Below are 20,169 nucleotides of genomic sequence, written 5' to 3'. Positions count from 1 at the left end.
CATCATCGACCCGACAAGACACCGAAGAGTGTCTTGTCTCGTTCTTTAGACCCACGGCCTTCCAGAGAGGGCTGAAATAAAAAAAAAAATAAAAATTGGTTGTCTGTAAAGTCGATAGTTTAACGTGACAACGTCATAACAAAACATTGGTGAAACGATTGCATACTTTTACGAATAAAATTGAATAATTTTTATCGAATTATCACTATTTCGTATGGATACAAAGGAGGAGTGAAAGGAAATCTACAATTTAATTGATAAATTTACTTTTTTTTTTTGCACTCATTAATTCAAATATGTTTATTACTTTAACGAAGAGATAATTTTAACTATAACTTTATAAACATGTTTGCTATTTAACTTCTTACAATCTGTGTTATTCTGTTAAGGATAGGACGATGATAGGAAAAGCAGTAAACGAATGGGAGAGTTTCAAGTTTAATGTGCCTCGAAAAAGTAAAATTGATGTTTGTTCCAATCGAGTGGAAAAGAGATAGATGCGGCGCAAGCGTACAATGAGCGTAACGGGACACAGCGAAACGGGACAATGTGCGTAACGGGACACTATTTCGTGCGTGCAGCCGGCGTTCATCGATTTATTAGACGTTGTCACGTCAAAAAATATTTTAGCACGGGTATTAAAAAAAAAAACGGTACGGCACGGCGGCATACGCGCGGACCTAAAAAATATTTTTGGTCCTTTACACTCCATAGCCGCAATTTAACTTGCCATAGCTGATGTTTGTTCAACAGCCGATAACGTAGACAAACCTGTACGCGCATCTTTTCCCCCCTTATTTGGCTAACTGAATACCACGGCATATCTGTTTTTTTTTTTTTTGCAGAATTTTGATACTGACTTCGTGGCGTCGTGCCTGACCTTTTTTTTTTTTTTTTTTTTTCGCCTGTGGAGATTTCGCGCTAACTGAAATTTACAGACGTGCTATTCAAGACTGGGGCGATTATCTCTTCCAAGGTATAAAAAAATTTGCCGAATGTACACATAAATTGAAGTATAAAATCACTAGCCAATTTTTTTTTTTAAAGAAATACTCAGTTATACCTCATTAAACCGTATATCAGATGTGCAAAAATAATTAAAGCTATGTGGTGTACAAAGTACATCTTTCTTTCAGTATTGAAAACTTCTTTGGCTATTCAAACCTCGACTCCTAAGTATATCGTAAGAGGTAAAGTGGCAAAGAGAGAGAGAGAGAGAGAGAGAAATAAAGAAAGAGAGGAAAAATACAATTTTGTAAATAAACATGACTCACTGTTGAAAGACTCACACCACAAAGAAAAAAAAAACCGTGAGTGTTAATATTTTTTTTCAAACAATTCTGCCATTTGGAACACGCCAAATTTCTTGAACGAAATATGGAATTTTAGAACAGGCAGCGCCATCTATACGGGAAACGCAGGGACCATCTGAACAGCGCTCTCTACACTGCTGTTCTCAGTCCTTCCTTTTCACGTCAGAAACGTTTCAAAAAATGTTTCTCGGAAAACGTTACATTAAAATTTTACTCTCATCGCGCCCAAAAGAAGTTTCACTTAAAAAAAATATTTGAAATTCTGGTACAATTGGTCTTGTCGTTGCATCACTTTTTTTTTTAAAAAACAAAAATTGTTATATATATTTATTTTTTTAAAATAATTTTTACAACACAAATAATTAGTATTATCTTTGAAAGATTTGTGCAATGGGAGTGCATGACTTGATGCAAGCATTGGGACATACGCCATTGCTAAGCACATGTATGTCTGTAGAAGAAAACTACAAAAAACACAAAAGACAAAAACACAAATTATTAAGCAAAAATTTGCTGTTGTCAACAGGATATAAACACAACATAATATTCCATAACAGGAATATTCCGGTTTTGCTTAATTCGTGTTTTTGTGTTTTTTGTAGTTTTCTTCTACTGACATACACGAGCTTAGCAATGGCATATGTCCAAAAGCTTACATCAAAACAAATAATTAGCCTGATGTGCAATTTACATCACATTTTTATGACGTTCGTTTGTTTCATTTGGCGGTTTCATGACCTTTGGCGGATTTCAAAGAAATCGCGCAAGTACACAAACTAGCACAACTGCCTAAAAATTTAAACTCACGTCTAGGGAAAACTATTCGCACAGAAAACAAGAGCGCATTATTTCAACTGATCCATGGAGGCCAGCTGGTAGCTGGTTCGATTAAAAAAAAAATAAGGGGGGGGGGGGGGGGGAAGTATCGCGCGGAGAAAATTGGATTCACCGGGAGCGGATACATATCCAGGAGCCATCTTGAGCCTGATGGATGGGGCAAAGGATAGGACGTCCTCGCAAACATCCATGCGTGATGATTGCTGGCTGCGACCGCAGATACGTCACCCGCCAGACGGACGGCGCTAGACAGAAAAAAGAAAAAAATTGGTTGTATGTAAAGTCGGTTTACGGACGATAGTTTAACGTGACAACGTCATAACAAAACGTTGATGAAATGATTGCGTACTTTTATGAATAAAATTGAATCATTTTTATTGAATTATCACTATTTTGTATGGATACAAAGGAGTGAAATAAAATCTACAATTTAATTGATAAATTTACTTTTAATTGCACTCATTAATTCAAAACATGTTTATTACTTTAACGAAGAGATTATTTTAACTATAACTTTTATACATGTTTGCTATTTAACTTCTTCCAATCTGTGTTATTCTGTTCAAGGATAGGACGATGACAGGAAAAGTAGGAAACGAATTGGGAGTGTTTCAAGTTTAATGTGCCTCGAAAAAAGTCAAATCTATGGTTGTTCCAATCGAGTGGAAGAAAGATAGATGCGGCGCAAGCGTACAATGAGCGTAACGGGATACAGGGTAACGGGACAATGTGCGTAACGGGACACTTTTTCGTGTGTGCAGCCGGCGTTCATCGATTTATTAGACGTTGTCACGTCAAAACTGTGTGTGTGTGTGTGTGTGTGTGTGTGTGTGTGTGTGTAGTCCACGCGCGAAAACTGTGAAAACTTCTTGCTTATTAGATATAGGCACACGTCAGAGAAATTTTTTTCTTTGCTCAGGTTAAGTTATGTTAGGTTATATTACGCTAGGTTAGGTTAGGTTAGGTAAGGTTAGCTTTGATTGTGGTATTTCGGCGTTAAGGTACATTTAATAAACACACACAAATTCATTCAGTTGCTATTTCGGCGTTGTGGTACACAGCAGTTTTATAGCTGTCGGCGTTGTGGTCAATTTTGACATTCGGCGTTATGGTATTTCTGCGTTGTGGTAACGACCCACCCGAGTCAATCAGACTTAAAATTTCCCTTTCTGTGTTTAAGAAAACATTATTAAGTTACTTGCTTAGCTCCAATAATCAGATTTATCTGTGGTATCATATATATGTGTGAATGTACGTGTGTATGTGTGTATGTGTTATTGTAAGAACATGTATTGGTATACATAGTCTATATTTAAATTGTTTGTGTCTTCGTTAGTTTTTACATAAATATTTAGGTTATTCAATATCTTTAAATCTGTATAACTTTAACTTTAGATACATTAAAAAAAGGCCTTTTATAGTATGCTTATAATATATTAGAGTTCAGGTAACTCATGTGTAACTTTTATGTTAATTTTTTGTTATTTTCATATTTTTACTGTTATGTTAATTCAGTCGTTATTTATTTAAATGGTATGTGTAGGCTATAAAATTTATCAGGTTTACTTTGCACGTGCCTAGTTAGTAAATATGTATGTGGTTGAGTGTAAGACAAAGCGGTACGCCTTAACTTCGCCACTTAAAATAAGACAATAAATAAATAAATATAGATAAATTATTAGATTTTTTAAAAATTAAACAAGAGATAATAATTGAGACGTGTAAGGATGCAGGTAAGATCTCAAATGAAGGGGGGGGGGGGAGGGGGAAATACCGAGGATTAGACAAACACAAGGGGCTTTACGATGATTCCCTAACATCACTGTTTAAATATACCTCGGAAACTGGGGCATCCTTTTATGGACATCCTGTGTTACAATATTCTGAAATCTGGATTTGGTCACTATTACTCCGTTTCCACGATTGCACAATGGTAGCCACCCTATTAACACAAAGAACTATTTTTTAAAAAGGAATGAGTCGTTATTGCGGAGTACCCAGTAAAATTAATAAAATAAAATATTGCCACACTAAAAAAACAAACAAATTAAATGTCAGGTGTGACCTAATGGTAGTTTATTTTTCTATAATTCTTCGATTTATTATTTAATTCGCGTGGGATATTTTGGAGGGAGGGAATGTAAAGCAACGGCTTGATGATTAGGAAACACATTTTCGCCTCGCTTTCGAAAGCCCCATTTGATTTTTACGTCGCTCATTCTGATTGGTTTTCTGCCATCAGGCATCTCAAGTCAACTCGCTAAATCATTCTCTTCACGTCTGTGCTTTTTGACGTGAATACGTCTGTAAAATTAATTCCATAGTGGGAGGCAATTCAAAAAACGAATGATAATAAAATCGGGGGATACAGTTGGTGTTGCAACTACGTACCTATCATCTCCATTCAAAATTTAATTACACCACTGGATAGCTAAAGGATCAAAGAATTCGTTACGCCAAAAGAGGACTGTGACGCATCGCGCGCGGTGGAGGGGGAAGCGCCGCCATTTTGAAGTCATTTTGCTGCGTTTAGAGATTTCCATTTAGTATAACTTTTGATTCGGAGAAGCTACGACGTTCGTTTGCATTTAAATCGTCAGCTATCGTCAAAATCGATTGATTGCATTGAGGCCGGGCCCCATCAGAGTCCCAACTCCCACTGCAAGCACAAAATCCCTGTTACTTCCCACAAGGTAAATACTTGCCCAGATGGGGCCTAACCTGCATATTAAAATTCAAAATCAAAGTGAGCATCAAAACCTATGCTGAAAAATGTAAGGTGGCAAAAACATTGACTGAACACATCAAATATATTTTCAAGGTTTATTGTTAATCTTAATATCTCACAAATAGTACAAAAATAGTTAGATCTCATAAATATATCACAAATGTTTTATAATTGACTAGAGATATCTCATAAATAATACAAGAATAGTTAGATCTCATAAATAACAAATATTTTATAATTTATACACAATAAATATTCCTGTCTTTAATACTTTCTTTGGTTTCAAAACTCTAGGCTAGAAGAGTACATTTAAATGCTTAATGACTTTAAACCAAAAATAAACAAACCATTAATCAACTCGCAAGGAAAAGGTCTTTGGAGAGCTAAAAATCAATTAATTATTGTAAGCAATATGGCCGCCAACAACAGCAAAATGCACAGGAGGTGCAACAAAATTTACCAAGTGCCAATCCACATTATGAACACCTAAAGCAACACTAAGCTTAAACAGGTGCATCATATTCGCACAAAACACAAGTCCAAGTCAAAACTTTAAACTCTACTGGCCATATCATAACAAATAATTACAACACCCATACTTAGCTCTCCACAACACCTTGCCTTCTGTCAATCTCTCTCTCTCTAATGCCTCATGATGATGTTGGTGATGGTCCTGCTGCTCCATGCCTAACTGATCAAAATCCCGGGCTTATATACCCATTTCTCACCCCCCCCCCCCTTCCCTCCTATTGTCCCTCCAATCTCGGGATTAATAGAGATAATTTTCGAATGTTCTAGAAAGATCTTCATACCAGTTCACATAATCGATAAACAACCAATTTCCGGGATTTATTCTTCTTCTTGCTAAATTCGGAGTTGGTAACACTGAATTCGATGTTGTGTAGGAATGAAGTCTCCATTTTGTCTATGGTATTTTGTTGAAAGTGCACTGTCTTCTGCCGCACACAGCCGTAGCTTATCTATGAGTCGTGACGTCACAAGAGGTCAGTCTATTCCCACATGTCAACATAGAAGGTAAGCTTCTTCATGTCCTTAAATGTTTTGGTGGTGGAAATTTAATTTAACGTCTTGTGACCAGACACGGTCACAGCATATATAAAATATTAGTTTAAAATAGTTACAGTGCATATAATGGTGTTAAAATAAAATAAATATAATCAAAAATAAATAATATCGGCCTATTGGCTACTTATTAGTGTTCAAAAATGATAACATACATAAAATAGCGTATTTTATATTTTGTATGGAAAATATCACCTGTTACGTACACGTATTCACGTAAAACACACGGAAGTGTCCATGACACAGTCACTCTCCATTTGTTTTTAAATTTTGTTTTTATCAAGGACTCGTGCTACCTCCCACAGTCTGTCCGCAAGAGACGGGGACGAAGAAATCAATGGCGAGGACATGCAAGTAATTACACTCCTGTCGCTCGAACGAAACTACAATGTCATCGACAATCCTCAACATGCCGTGCGCGACCAGCTCACACTTGCAGGTTCTGCGTGATGGAGTTACGCACTCTGGGAGGAAGAACAATATGGCGTTAAAAATATTGGTTGTCTGTAAAGTCGGTTTACGGACGATAGTTTAAGGTGACAACGTCATAACAAAACATTGATGAAATGATTGCATACCTTTATAAATAGAATTGAATCATTTTTATTGAATTATCACTATTTTATATAGATGCAAAGAAGGAGTGAAATGAAATCTACAATTTAATTGATAAATTTACTTTTATTTGCACTCATTATTTCAAATATGTTTAGTACTTTAACGAAGAAATTATTTTAACTATAACTTTTATACATGTTTGCTATTTAACTTCTTCTAATCTGTGTTATTCTGTTAAGGACAGGACGATGATAGGAAAAGTAGGAAACGAATGGGAGTGTTTCAAGTTTAATGTGCCTCGAAAAAGTCAAATCGATGGTTGTTCCAATCGAGTGGAAGAGAGATAGATGCGGCGCAAGCGTACAATGAGCGTAACGGGACACAGCGTAACGGAACAATGTGCGTAACAGGTCACGTTTTCGTGCGTGCAGCCGGCGTTCATCGATTTATTAGACGTTGTCACGTCAAATATATATATCTACAGAATGAGCACTTCAGACCACGCACAGTGAAATTTTTTTTTTTCGACTTATTCAGTTGTGATGAAGCTGCAGGAGAATTTTGATGGACGAATTCAGAAATATTATATATATATATATATATATATATATATATATATATATATATATATATAGACACACACATTTTAGAAAGACAGCGTTCTCTACTCTTCTGTGTTACCTTTGAATCTGCAGCCTCATTCGCTCTTACGGTAAGTCACGTAACTGTTTCTCGTTAATGTTACATGAGCCTCAATTATTATTATTATATTTTTTTCGAACATTTACTACCATGCTTGCGACTGTGCGTAATTTTTATTCAATAAGCGTTTCATACTTTTTTTTTTTTTTTTTTGGCAGTGGGTTGGTAACGCATTCCCTTGAAATTCCTCAACGTCTTCCCGCTAATGGAAGGTGACGGGAACGAATTTTTTTTTCTTTTGCCAGCTGGGTTCCCCTGACAGTCGCTGACTGCTGAAAATAGATCACCGCGCACCCATAACAGGCTGTATCGTAGCAGGCCTACGAAGTTTTTAACGGTCAAACTGAGGGACGGACAACTGCTCCAGTAACATTATGTTAAAAGATTACAGGGTACTTGGTCACGTAGCTACAAGTCTACGAGGCTACTTGGTTACGTAGCTACAAATCTACGAGGCTCCAATGCACCATGACTACGCGACTACGAGACGCGAGGTTACGAGACTACGTGACTACGAGTATACAAGTCTACGGATAGGTACCGAAAAACAAGGAATGATAGTTTCCAAAAAATGATTTTAATGCATTGTTTCAACTTAACTATCGAAAATGGGCCTTCGATTAGGCCGAGATCACATAATATTAAATTGCCAAACGACCATAACACAACACATATTTGCCCTGTTATTAAAGCTACATTCATCTCCAGTAATTGATTTAATACTACGCACCATTGACTCCACAGATTAAATTTTTTTGTAACACCCAGTCACTGTTAGATTCAATCAGTCAACTAAAATTGTGTACCATGTTTTATCGAAGACAAGTAGTTTATAAAAGGGGGTTCCTGCTACGCCTTAGTGGAGAGAGTCTGGAAGCTTTTTGGGGGACCCGAGCAATTGGTCTCAGATAATGCGAGTTATTTTAATAGTCACAGTTTCCAGCAGATGTGTTTTAGCTGGGGTATTAAACACGTAAACACTAGTCCACACTATCCGCAACCGAATTTAGTGGAAAGATTGAATAAGGGGGTGAAAGCAATGTTAACGATTTTTCACCATGAACAGCATAGGAAGTGGGATGAGTCACTGGAATTTTTAAATCTTGGATTAAATATGACGCAACATGGAAGCACAGGTTACACCCCGGCTAGTGTATTTTTGGGACGAGAATTATGTCATCCCTTGTTGAACATATGGGGAATTGAGCCAACTAACTTTACGGTGTCTAGCCCCCGCCTTTTGGAGAAGGTATGGACCGAGGTGTCAAAAAATCTGGATAAAGCTCGCTCTAAGTTAGCCCGGAAATATAATAAGGGGAGAATTGCAAACCCTTATAGGGAAGGTCAAGAGGTGTTATGCCGCCAATTTTTAGCCAGTGATAAGGGAAAATACCTTAGTGCTAAATTGCAATTTGCGTTTGCCGGGCCTTTTATAATTAGGAAGTTTTTAGGTCCAGTTACGGTGCTTCTAGAAGATGTGGAAAAAGGGAAGTTGGTGAAAAAAGCACATGTTAGCCATCTTAAACCTTATTCTAGGAAATCTTAAATATGGTAATTTATAGTTTTCTAAGTTATTAGGGTTTAGTGTTGTTAGTAATTATATATTAGAGATTGTAAAGAGTGCTCAAATAGTTGTATTGTACGCGCCGTACGGTTTTGTTATTTATAAGTTTTTGGTAATTTTTTTTTGGTGCGTTAATTTTGGGGTAGGTTTAGTTTAGCTTTCGGAGTGAGGTACCACTCTATTCAGTGTGTGTTCTATCATGTCTCTTGACTCGTGCTTTTGAGAAATTTTCCGCAATCTGTTTGTGATTCTAAGGCTGTGATTTATTTCCTTCTATATGTGTTTAAATGTTTTATTCTATGTTTTTATTGGTACCTACCCAAAGAAATTGTTATTACCTTAATTTTTTTAAAAATTTTTTTTGGGGGGGATATTGTACCCCTTTTCTCGGGGTACTGTTTTACTAGAAAATTAAAAGGAAGTTTATAGTATAGTTTTCCTTTAGTATAGTTTATTTGAGTATTGGTGTTATCCGTACGGCGGTATTTTTGAAATGTTGGTAACGTTTTTCAGCGCTAGTGTCGCCTGGGAGCACCTGGTAACAGTTAGTGAGAATATCATTAAATAATTGTGTTTATTGGTTATATTTATAATGTAGTTATATATTTGCATTTGTATAAAAGTATTTTAATTATTAATGCGACAGAGCAATGTTGGACAAATTGTGATCGGGGTAAAATGAAACAATTCACGAGCACGGCGCGCATGCGCGCGAGGGACAGACTTTTTTCCCCTCCCTTGGTTGAAGGAGGAGAGGGGAATGGCAGGCGATCAGCTGTTACGTACGACGGGCCGGCGAGTGTGATTCCGTTCGCGCCAGGGGCCTCGCTAAAAATGATTTTTGCGAGTGTGGGGCCGGCTTGGGCAGCAAATAACTCGTTGATATGTGTGTGCAAGAGTAGCTGTATAGCTGGTGAAGATGATAGCCGCTGTTCTATCGCGGCGGAACGAGGCTCCTTGCGGCTGGTATAGCCGTCAGCACCGACTGGCCTGAGGACCAGTGGGGTTTAGCGAGGATTTGCTAACCATACGGAGACGTCGAGCCGATACGTGAGTGACTTCCCTTGTGATTCCCCTTGTGCCACGGGGTTATGCTGCAAGAGATTGGTGGCAGAAATAATTACATCAAGCCTGAGAGTGTCATTTTACATCGGAGGCCTGTTTCCCCCAGTTACATGTAACAACTTTAGGATATGGACACGTGAAGTAAATAATTGAAACTTTAGATGAAATTCAAATTGGTAGACATTCGCGTTGAACGTTTTAAGGGTACCTGTCCCCCGAACACTAAAGCACGTCGCGTAACCAGGAAGGCGGTTACTATGTCGAACTTGGTTTATTTGAGATTTTAAATAAGTATAAGGTGTCTTTGTAACTGATGTTAAGATTAGGGTATTTTTATAGTTCCTTATCATGTGCTGGGTATGAATATATATATATAGTTTATAGCATCGGGTCCGATTTAATTAATAGGTACCGGCGAATGCTTATATTCCTTTAATGCTTGTAATAGTTCGATGTCAGACGTTCAGAATAATAAATATTGTTTTGTCGTACTTGCCGCAAAAGTTGTGCTTTCTCAAGCAAATTCCTTTCTTTTGTTGTTTAAATTAAGCCCTGATATTTTTTATACCCGTGTTGAATACCGAGAGGTTTGGGTGAACGGTGTGCCGTTACTTATTTCGCTGATATGTCGGATGGCGATACACTATACCAGGTAATTTCCGGCAATTTTACGCGGTTCACGACGCTCCCTAGGGGCTTGCGGGGGCGTCAAATGCGCCACTCTGCTTCTGGGATTTGCTTGTGGCTAAGCATAGCGGTTGTGATTAGTATTGGCGTAATTTCAATGATGCCTGTTAGCTGGATCTATAAGCTGACTAAGCCCGAGTTACTAAGTAACGTCCAGGCTGCGGGTTTGACTGTATCTGACGATGTGCACCCCGACGAGCTTCGCAAATTATTTTTTGAATATTTAAAGACTGAGGAAAAACGTAATCCGGAAGGCCAAGTTGAAAATAAAGTTACCATGGAAGGTATTAAAGGGGTGCCGGGGTTACACGAGACCGCCATTTCGGAGTGGGTTCACCAATTGACGAAAGAAAACGTGGTTAGTAATTTAGAAAGTCTTGGGGTAGAGGTAGATGAGAAGGATGATTGGCCTATGTTGCAATTGCAATTACTAGCTGAAATGTTAAAAGAAGGTAAGGAATCGCATAAACAAATTCCGAGACGTGTCGACAGAGAATTGGAAAATAAACTGGATAAAATGTCATGGTTAGAGAATATTAAGGCGATTCCCAACTTGCAACGGGGGGAAATCGAAGATTGGATTTTATTTTGTAGGGAAGTAGAAAAATTCCTGGAATTAAATTATAAGGTGAATCAGGAAATTTTGATGAAAAGTCTGGCAAGTAAATGTTCGGGTGTAGCCCACACTATTATTACCGACGGCATAAAACGCGAGAAAAATTGGAGCGAGGTGAAAGAAAATTTATGGAGTAGTTTGTGCCCGCGTAGAAAAAAATTGGGATTAATGCAACAATATATATTTAGGTTTCAAAAATTTGATGAAAAAACTGTGGAATATGTAAATGATATTAAGTTGTATTTGAAGGTTTTTGGATTGGAGCTGAGTGAAAGGGCGGTAGTCGATATAATTATCGAAAATATGAATCCTGATATCAGAAGGGAATGCAGTTTTGTCAAATACCCGGGGAATTTAGTGGAATTGAATTCTTGGGCTGTTGAGGTCGATAATGTTATGTTCATGCGTCGTGAGTACGATAAAGGGCGAGTGGATAATAATACTGATGTAGTAAGCGTGGGTAGCCGTAAGGGAGGAGAGGAGGATAAGGAGGTTGAGAGTGAGGTTGTGGAGCGGGATAGAGTAATGAGTAGGAGAGGGCATGAAAAATGTGAGTGTAGTTATTGTGGGCGGGCCGGGCATTTAGCCCGTTTTTGTTTTAAAAGAAAAAAAGTCAAATACGTCGCTGAGGTTAAGGGATTAAGGGCTTGTTATGGTTGCGGAGTGAGGGGTCACGTGTTGAAGGAGTGCAAAAAGAATACAGCAAAAGATGTGGTATGTGGTTTTTGCGGTAAACGGGGGCATTGGGCACGGAGGTGTGGCATGAAAGCCGAGCTACGTAGACTTAGGTTCGGAAATAAACATTTTTTAGCGGTGATGAGGAGTTCAAACACTTTCAATATTGGCGTTGAAATAGAGGGTAAGGCGGTTAAAGCACTCGTGGATACGGGTGCAAATAAAAGTTTTATAAACAGAAATTATTTTGTGGAATGCCAGCGAGAAAATAAAAAATTTAAAGGGAAAAAAATTGTTCAAGAAGAAGTGATTAAGGTGCAATTAGCGGACGGGAAAGTGTATGAGTGCGCTGAACGGGTAAGGTTGCATGTAAAAATTGATAAGTTTTCCTGGGACAGGGAGTTTTTTGTCATGCCGAATTTAGTCAGCGATCTGATTTTGGGGATGGATTTCCTCACGGATACCCAGGCAGTTGTTAATTGTAAAAGAAAAGAAGTGAGGTTTGGGTTTGAACCAAGCGTGAAAGTACCGTTTGGAAAAGGGAAGAAAGGTAGGGTTATTTGTGGTGGTATTGAGGGTGTGAAGGAGCGTTTAAATTCGGAAGAGGTGAAGCAAATAGAGAGGATCATAGAGGATTTTAAAGACGTGATATGTAAAAAGGTGGGTAAATGCGAGTTGGCTCCCTATAAAATTGAGCTGACAGATAACACCCCGGTTAAGTGCGTGCCATACCAATGTGCCCCTCCCAAATTGAAAGCTTTCCGGGAAATAATTAAGGAACTTGAGAAACAAGACATCATTGCTCCTTCCAACTCAAATTATGCTTCTCCGGCGTTTTTAGTAAAAAAGAAAAAGCCGGGAGAATATCGTTTAGTTTTGGATTATCGTTTGCTCAACCAGAAAATTAGACTGGATCGAAATTATTTTTCAATATTTAAGCAAAGCTAAATATTTTACCGTGTTAGATTTAAATCCTGCTTTTCACCAGTGCGTCCTGGAAAAAACCAGTCAAAAGTTTACAGGATTCGTTACACCCTGGGGGCAGTATGAATGGAAGAGTGTACCATTTGGGGTCAATTTTGGAGCGCAATGTTTATCTCGTATCTTAGGAAATATTTTGCAGGATTTTCAATATAAGTTTGTTTTAAGTTTTTTAGATGATATTTGTGTATTTTCCGAGAGTTTTGAGCAACATCTTCAGCATTTGAGAAAGGTCTTGGAAAAATTAAGAGATGCCGGATTTACAGTAAACCCGGAAAAAGTGTGTTGGGCGCAAAGTAAGATTAAGTTCCTGGGTTTTGAAGTAGGGGAGGGTGTATTACAAATGGACCGCGAAAAAATTGCCCCAATTGTTAATTTCCCTGCGCCAAAAAACGTTAAAGGAGTTATGAGGTTTTTGGGAATGATAGGTTTTTTTAGTAAATTTATCCCTGAGTATGCCGATATTTGTGTTCCCCTAAATCAGCTAAAAAAGAAAGGGCAAATTTTTGTATGGGGAGATGAGCAAGAACAAGCCTTTTTGAAACTGAAAAAAGCGATTTCTGAACCCCCCATATTAATGTTACCGGACTTTGAAAAAAGATTCGTAGTGCAAGTAGACGCCTCTAGCAAAGCGTTAGGGGGAGTTTTGCTTCAAGAAGCTAAAGACGGGTTTCACCCAATTATGTATGTAAGTAGAACATTGAATAGGCATGAACAAAAATATGGGGTATATGAGAAGGAGGCGTTGGCATGTATTTATGCTATTGAGCGATTTGAAAATTTTTTAGAGCACGCGGAATTCGATCTGTGGACTGATAATGAAGCATTAACTTGGTTATTCTCCCATCCCCGCCAATTGGGAAAAATTGGAAGATGGGTTATGAGGTTAACCCGTTTTAGGTTTAAAATTCACCATCTTAAGGGACGTGAAAACGTCATTGCCGATGCCCTCTCTCGAATGTATGATTCACAGAATTTTTGTAGCGAGCCAGACGAGGAAGAGGTAGGGAGTTGGCAGGGAGATGATAAAGGCGAAGGAAGTGAAAATGAGCACAGTGATAGTAAAGAAGGCGAGAATGGCGAACCAAGGGAAAATAAAATTTGTAATGTGCTGTGGGGTTTTCCGGAAAGTTTTGAAAATATTAAAGAATATCAGGATAAGGATCAAGAAATACAAAATATTAAGACTCGTATGCGAGGATCGAAAGATGATGAATTTCAGATATTTAAAGACCAAATTTATAGAGTGCAAGGTGGAAAGAGAAGGCTGGTAATCCCTGTTTTGATGAGGCCCATGATTCTACGTTATTTTCACGACTCAGTAATAGGGGGACATGGTGGAAAACAGGCGGTGGCACGGCTGAAGGAGGAGCTGGCCGCGGCGTCGGGCCAGCTGGCGACCCTGGCCGCGGAGAAGCAGTGGGCTCGGGAGAAGGCGGAGGTGATGCAGGACCTGAGCGGGCTCCAGGAGCGACTGTCGGAGCTGGAGGGGCAGAACGCTCTCCTGCATGACCAGTCGGAGGCCCTCAGCGCCCGCGCCTCCGCCTCCGCCCGCAACCCGCAGGACGCGCGGGGAACGGCGCCGGCCGGCCCCTCGACCTCCGGCGGCAGCGCGGACGTGGGGGAGGCGCGGCTGCAGGAGCAGGTGTCCCGCCTCGACCGGGAGAACTACTGGTTTTTATTGGTACCTACCCAAAGAAATTGTTATTACGGTACCTTAGTTTTACTTTTAAAGTTTTTTTTTTCGGGGGGATATTGTACCCCCTTTCTCGGGGTACTGTTTTACAAGAATATTAAAAAGGAAGTTTATATTATAGTTTTCCTTTAGTATAGTTTCTTTGAGTATTGGTGTTATCCGTACGGCGGTATTTTTGAAATGTTGGTAACGTTTTTCAGCGCTAGTGTCGTCTGGGAGCACCTGGTAACAGTTAGTGAGAATATCATTAAATAAGTGTGTTTATTAGTTATTTTTATAATGTAGATATATATTTGCATTTGTATAAAAGTATTTTAATTATTAATGCGACATAGCAAAGTTGGACAAATTGTGATCGGGGTAAAATGAAACAATTCACGAGCACGGCGCGCATGCGCGCGAGGGAGACAGACTTTTTCCCCTCCCTTGGTTGAAGGAGGGTAGGGGAAGGCAGGCGATCAGCTGTTCTGTACGACGGGCTGGCGAGTGTGTTTCGGTTCGCGCCAGGCGCCTCGCTAAAAATGATTTTTGCGAGTGTGGGGCCGACTTGGGCAGCAAATAACTCGTTGATATGTGTGTGGAAGAGTAGCTGTATAGCTGGTGAAGATGATAGCCGCTGTTCTATCGCGGCGGAACGAGGCTCCTTGCGGCTGGTATAGCCGTCAGCACCGACTGGCCTGAGGACCAGTGGGGTTTAGCGAGGATTTGCTAACCATACGGAGACGTCGAGCCGATACGTGAGTGACTTCCCTTGTGATTCCCCTTGTGCCACGGGGTTATGCTGCAAGAGATTGGTGGCAGAAATAATTACATCAAGCCTGAGAGTGTCATTTTACATCGGAGGCCTGTTTCCCCCAGTTACATGTAACAACTTTAGGATATGGACACGTGAAGTAAATAATTGAAACTTTAGATGAAATTCAAATTGGTAGACATTCGCGTTGAACGTTTTAAGGGTACCTGTCCCCCGAACACTAAAGCACGTCGCGTAACCAGGAAGGCGGTTACTATGTCGAACTTGGTTTATTTGAGATTTTAAATAAGTATAAGGTGTCTTTGTAACTGATGTTAAGATTAGGGTATTTTTATAGTTCCTTATCATGTGCTGGGTATGAATATATATATATAGTTTATAGCATCGGGTCCGATTTAATTAATAGGTACCGGCGAATGCTTATATTCCTTTAATGCTTGTAATAGTTCGATGTCAGACGTTCAGAATAATAAATATTGTTTTGTCGTACTTGCCGCAAAAGTTGTGCTTTCTCAAGCAAATTCCTTTCTTTTGTTGTTTAAATTAAGCCCTGATATTTTTTATACCCGTGTTGAATACCGAGAGGTTTGGGTGAACGGTGTGCCGTTACTTATTTCGCTGATATGTCGGATGGCGATACACTATACCAGGTAATTTCCGGCAATTTTACGCGGTTCACGACGCTCCCTAGGGGCTTGCGGGGGCGTCAGTCCAGGGAGTGGAGCCATGGGGCTGACGGCCACGGCGGCCATCTTGGATGACCTTGACCTCGAACTCGGCAGCCATTTTGGATACGCCATCTTGGATTCCACCATTTTGTATTGCCACCATTTTGTATTCTAGAACATTCCGCCACCTTGGAATCGAATTATTTACTCTCTAATGTTGCACTTTTCGTCATGTCCAACATCATGAAAATCCATCTTTTTTACGACAGAAAATTCGAGATAAATTTTAAAATTCATAAAAAATTATAAGTAATAAAAATTTTAATAAAAATAACTTCTACCGTTTTGATATTTTGTCCGCCATATTGAAAGTCCATAATTATTATCCAAAAAAATTGGTGAAGAATTTTAAAATTTATAAAAATTACTTAATTAAATATAAAAAAGTACTTTTTTATGGAGTCCTTGGTTAGAACCCGGCGAGAACAAAAAAAAATTAATCCTCCCCTTTAATGACAGATGGCATACTGACCCCCAAACACTAATGCCAAGGCAGATATTACATATATCAACCAGTATGACATCATGCCGGCCATATTTTTTTCGTAATCGATACAAGAAGCGTTAGTGTCACGTAGTACACAAGCCATCTGCTAGAATGCGCTGCCACCATATTGGTTTAATTTTTACTCGCTAGAGGGCAGTATTATTTATTGCCAGGGCACCCGCCATCTTATCGGTCGTCTTGGCCATCATCTTTAAAATCCTTAATTTTTAAGGTATAAATTCGGGGGAAATGCCAAAAAAATCATCAAAATATCACTTATTAAAATAATGATTGTTTCGATCGCACACAGTACTTGATTCGAGCCTTGATCAATGAAAAAATTACAATTTAATTAAAATTACCATATAAGTGACAGGTTCGAGAAAAACACAATATTTTTTTACAAATAAAAATTAACTACATAATTACAAGCACAAAAACTTGAATTAATTTTTAGATGACTTAAAAATATTCTGATAAACATTTATTTTCACAATTTATTTTGCGCAGTTCTAGAAATTGTATAGTTGTAAGGCCCGATTTTTAAGGTGGATCAAATAAATACCTACTTAAAGCACATCTTACACACATAAATCTTGCGCTGATGTTTTGTAACATGAGATCTCACAAGTCGGGAAAAAGTTTCTTGATGTAACAGTTGTTCTTCCGTAACACCGAGATTTTTTATATTACTCTATCGGGCTGTAAAAAAAAGTTTCATTAAAAAAAAACCTTATATGATTGGCAGCCGCTTTGAAATCTCTGCCCCTGACAGTGCTTGGAGCAGGCAACACGCAATACGAGACTGCTTGCCGGGTCTCCGTATACCTCCCGCCTGCAGGCGCACTCGGTGCTTGTCAAGAGTAGGCTGGTGATGCCCCTGGGAACGTAGGAATTTTATGCAATATGGAAAACCCAAGATTATATACAGTACCCGTGGAGCCCCTTAGGCTACTTCTGAAACTTTAACACGATACCTCCTTTGCATTTTATTGTTCTGTTCCCATTATTACCAAAACGTTTCACTAAGTGTAATTAAATATCTGTAAAATGTCTTGACAAGGTTCGGTAATTTATCATCACTTGGGCGACCTTTTTTTACACTAAATATATTGAATTCAGTGAATATTTGTTGAAAATATTGGTGACAGAAAACAAATGTAAGAGAGGTACATACATTGTTAGAATCTCAAAAATATTAAAAATTTAACATTTAATGAAATTAGTTTTTGTAAATGGAACATAAATATGCACGTAAAATTACAGATATTTGTATATTTGTGCATTCACTTTGAAATAGCTGTATCACTACAATATATGGTAGGCAGTAATACTGGGTTCGGATTAATACCCGGGCATTTATAGCTTTGGGTTTTTACAGTACCTCCAACAGTTATACGTTATTTGAACACCGTTCCCTGAATAGCTTTTCAGTATTATATGGGCACACAATAAAAATAATGAAACAAATTCAAGTTAAATTATTGAACATTCACGTAATTTTTTTTCATGGTTTAAAAAAATTATGCTCGAATAAAACATATGTTAAAATATAAAATCATTCGCTAGTTTTCGTAAGAAATACTCAGTTTTATCTCGAAAAAAAAAACGCATTCGTTATACGCAAACCATTACAAATTATTTCTTTGGCAACTGGTTTCCAAATGCATTTTTGACGTGACAACGTCTAATAAATCGATGAACGCCGGCTGCACGCACGAAAAAGTGTCCCGTTTCGTTGTGTCCCGTTACGCTCATTGTACGCTTGCGCCGCATCTATCTTCCACTCGATTGGCCTATGAAACTACTATTATATTAAATAGGTTAAGGCGGGCTTTTCAAAAGTAGCTTTAAAATTTAGTACTTTAACTAAACTGAACTATTTAAACTTTGATTAAACTTCTTTGTATCCATACAAAATAGTGATAATTCAATAAAAATGATTCAATTGTATTCATAAAAGTATGCAATCATTTCATCAATGTTTTGTTATGACGTTGTCGCGTTAAACTATCGTCCGTAAACCAACTTTTATAGACAACCAATTTTTTTTTGTTGGTTAAATTACAGGATTTTTTTTTTCTTTTCTGTGTGTGTCGTGTGAGGCAAAGAGTCCCCAAGAAGCAATATTTCTATCGCAAACGCGAAATGCAAGAATGATTAAAATTGCAATTTTTTTTTCTAAAGGTGTTAGGCTCTTGGCGTGATCCGTGTTCACGCGAGGAAACGATAGGTCGTGTTCCGACCGAAGAGGTGAAAAAAAAAAAACACGGACCTTTGAGGTCGATGGCGAAGGTCACAGTCGGGGAAGGAGCGGCAGGCAGGTGTGGTTCGTCCATTAAGTAGAGGTGTTGGGAAAAGGGGGTGGGTGTTTGCGGGGAAGGGTGGGAAGGGAGGACGTAGCTCTTGGAAGTTATAAGAGGGGGAGGGGAGGCACTGGTAATCGATCTTCTGAAAGCAGCATCAGGTGAGAGATGCCAGCAGGGAAGAAACCCTCTTCGTATCTCGGTGCAACAGGTCTTCAGGAGGGGAGAGACCTCGTTGGTGGAAGTTCCATGGGCGTCGCAAGGATATATTTTTTCTGGGGGGGACTTCAATTGATTTAGTTGTTGAGGAATATCCATCCCCTGAAAAAAAAAATCGGGGGGTCCGGGGGTCCTCTGCCGGGAAAATTTGGGGTTTGAAGGTGCAAAAAAGTTTTTTTTAGGCATTTTTCTTTCCTAATTATTCTAATTATAGTTGGTTGCAATATATAATTTACTTTTTATAAAAAATATCCTCAGAGAAAAAATTTGTAAAAACACAGTTAACATATCTGTATTCGGCATCGGACCTGATTTTGATTTTACACGAAGATCGAATTAAAAAAGTGCTCACATTACAACGATTGGACTAAATGCATCATGCGCAACATATGGGTTGTCTCACAGAAATCATATTTTTTAATATAACTACGAAACTAAATATATTATTGTAGGGGACGAAATTGAAGACTTTTATTATTGGGCCGGGGGGGGGGGGCGTGTCCCCCCCCCCCCCCCCGGTTGCGACGCCCATGGAAGTTCTGCGTAGTCGTCGTCGTCAACGTCAACGGTAACTGCATCTCCGTCGGCCACCAGGTTCTGCTCTCGTCGATGGTGAACTGTCCATCGAAAAAAACAAAACATCGAAAACACAATATCAGGTAACGTACAAAGGAGAGAGAGCCGATTCGCACTGCGCAGCTCTCGGAGGAGGACTGAAAGTCCTGCGGCGTGGGACCCCGCTTATATACCCGCGACCGACGAAATAATACGCAAGTCATAACATAAACTATTTACTTTAATACACGAGTCAAGACCACATTTTAAAAAAAAAGGGGTCGTCTGTTAAGTCGGTTCACGGACGATAATTTTACGTGATAAAAGTCATAAGAAAACATTAATGAAAAATTGCATACTTTTTTTTTTAATTTTCAAATATTATTTAAAGTTTTTGCAAAATTTAATTAAAAATAATTTGTTTAAATATAATCAAGAACAATTAGTTAAAAAGCCAGCCTTAACCTGTTTGATATTATAGAAGATTTTCTCGTACGGTGGTTGGCCGGTTCTTGCACGCTCGGCTCGGGCGGAATGTGAAAATTTTTTCTTGCGTGTAGCAGGCGTTCATCGATTTATAAGACGTTATCACGTCAATAAAATAGCACATTCAAC

This window comes from Bacillus rossius, chromosome 17 (genome assembly GCF_032445375.1).
Source record: "Bacillus rossius redtenbacheri isolate Brsri chromosome 17, Brsri_v3, whole genome shotgun sequence".
NCBI lineage: Eukaryota > Metazoa > Arthropoda > Insecta > Phasmatodea > Bacillidae > Bacillus > Bacillus rossius.
The sequence above is the reverse complement of the archived record's forward strand: the minus strand, read 5'-3'. Positions refer to the sequence as shown.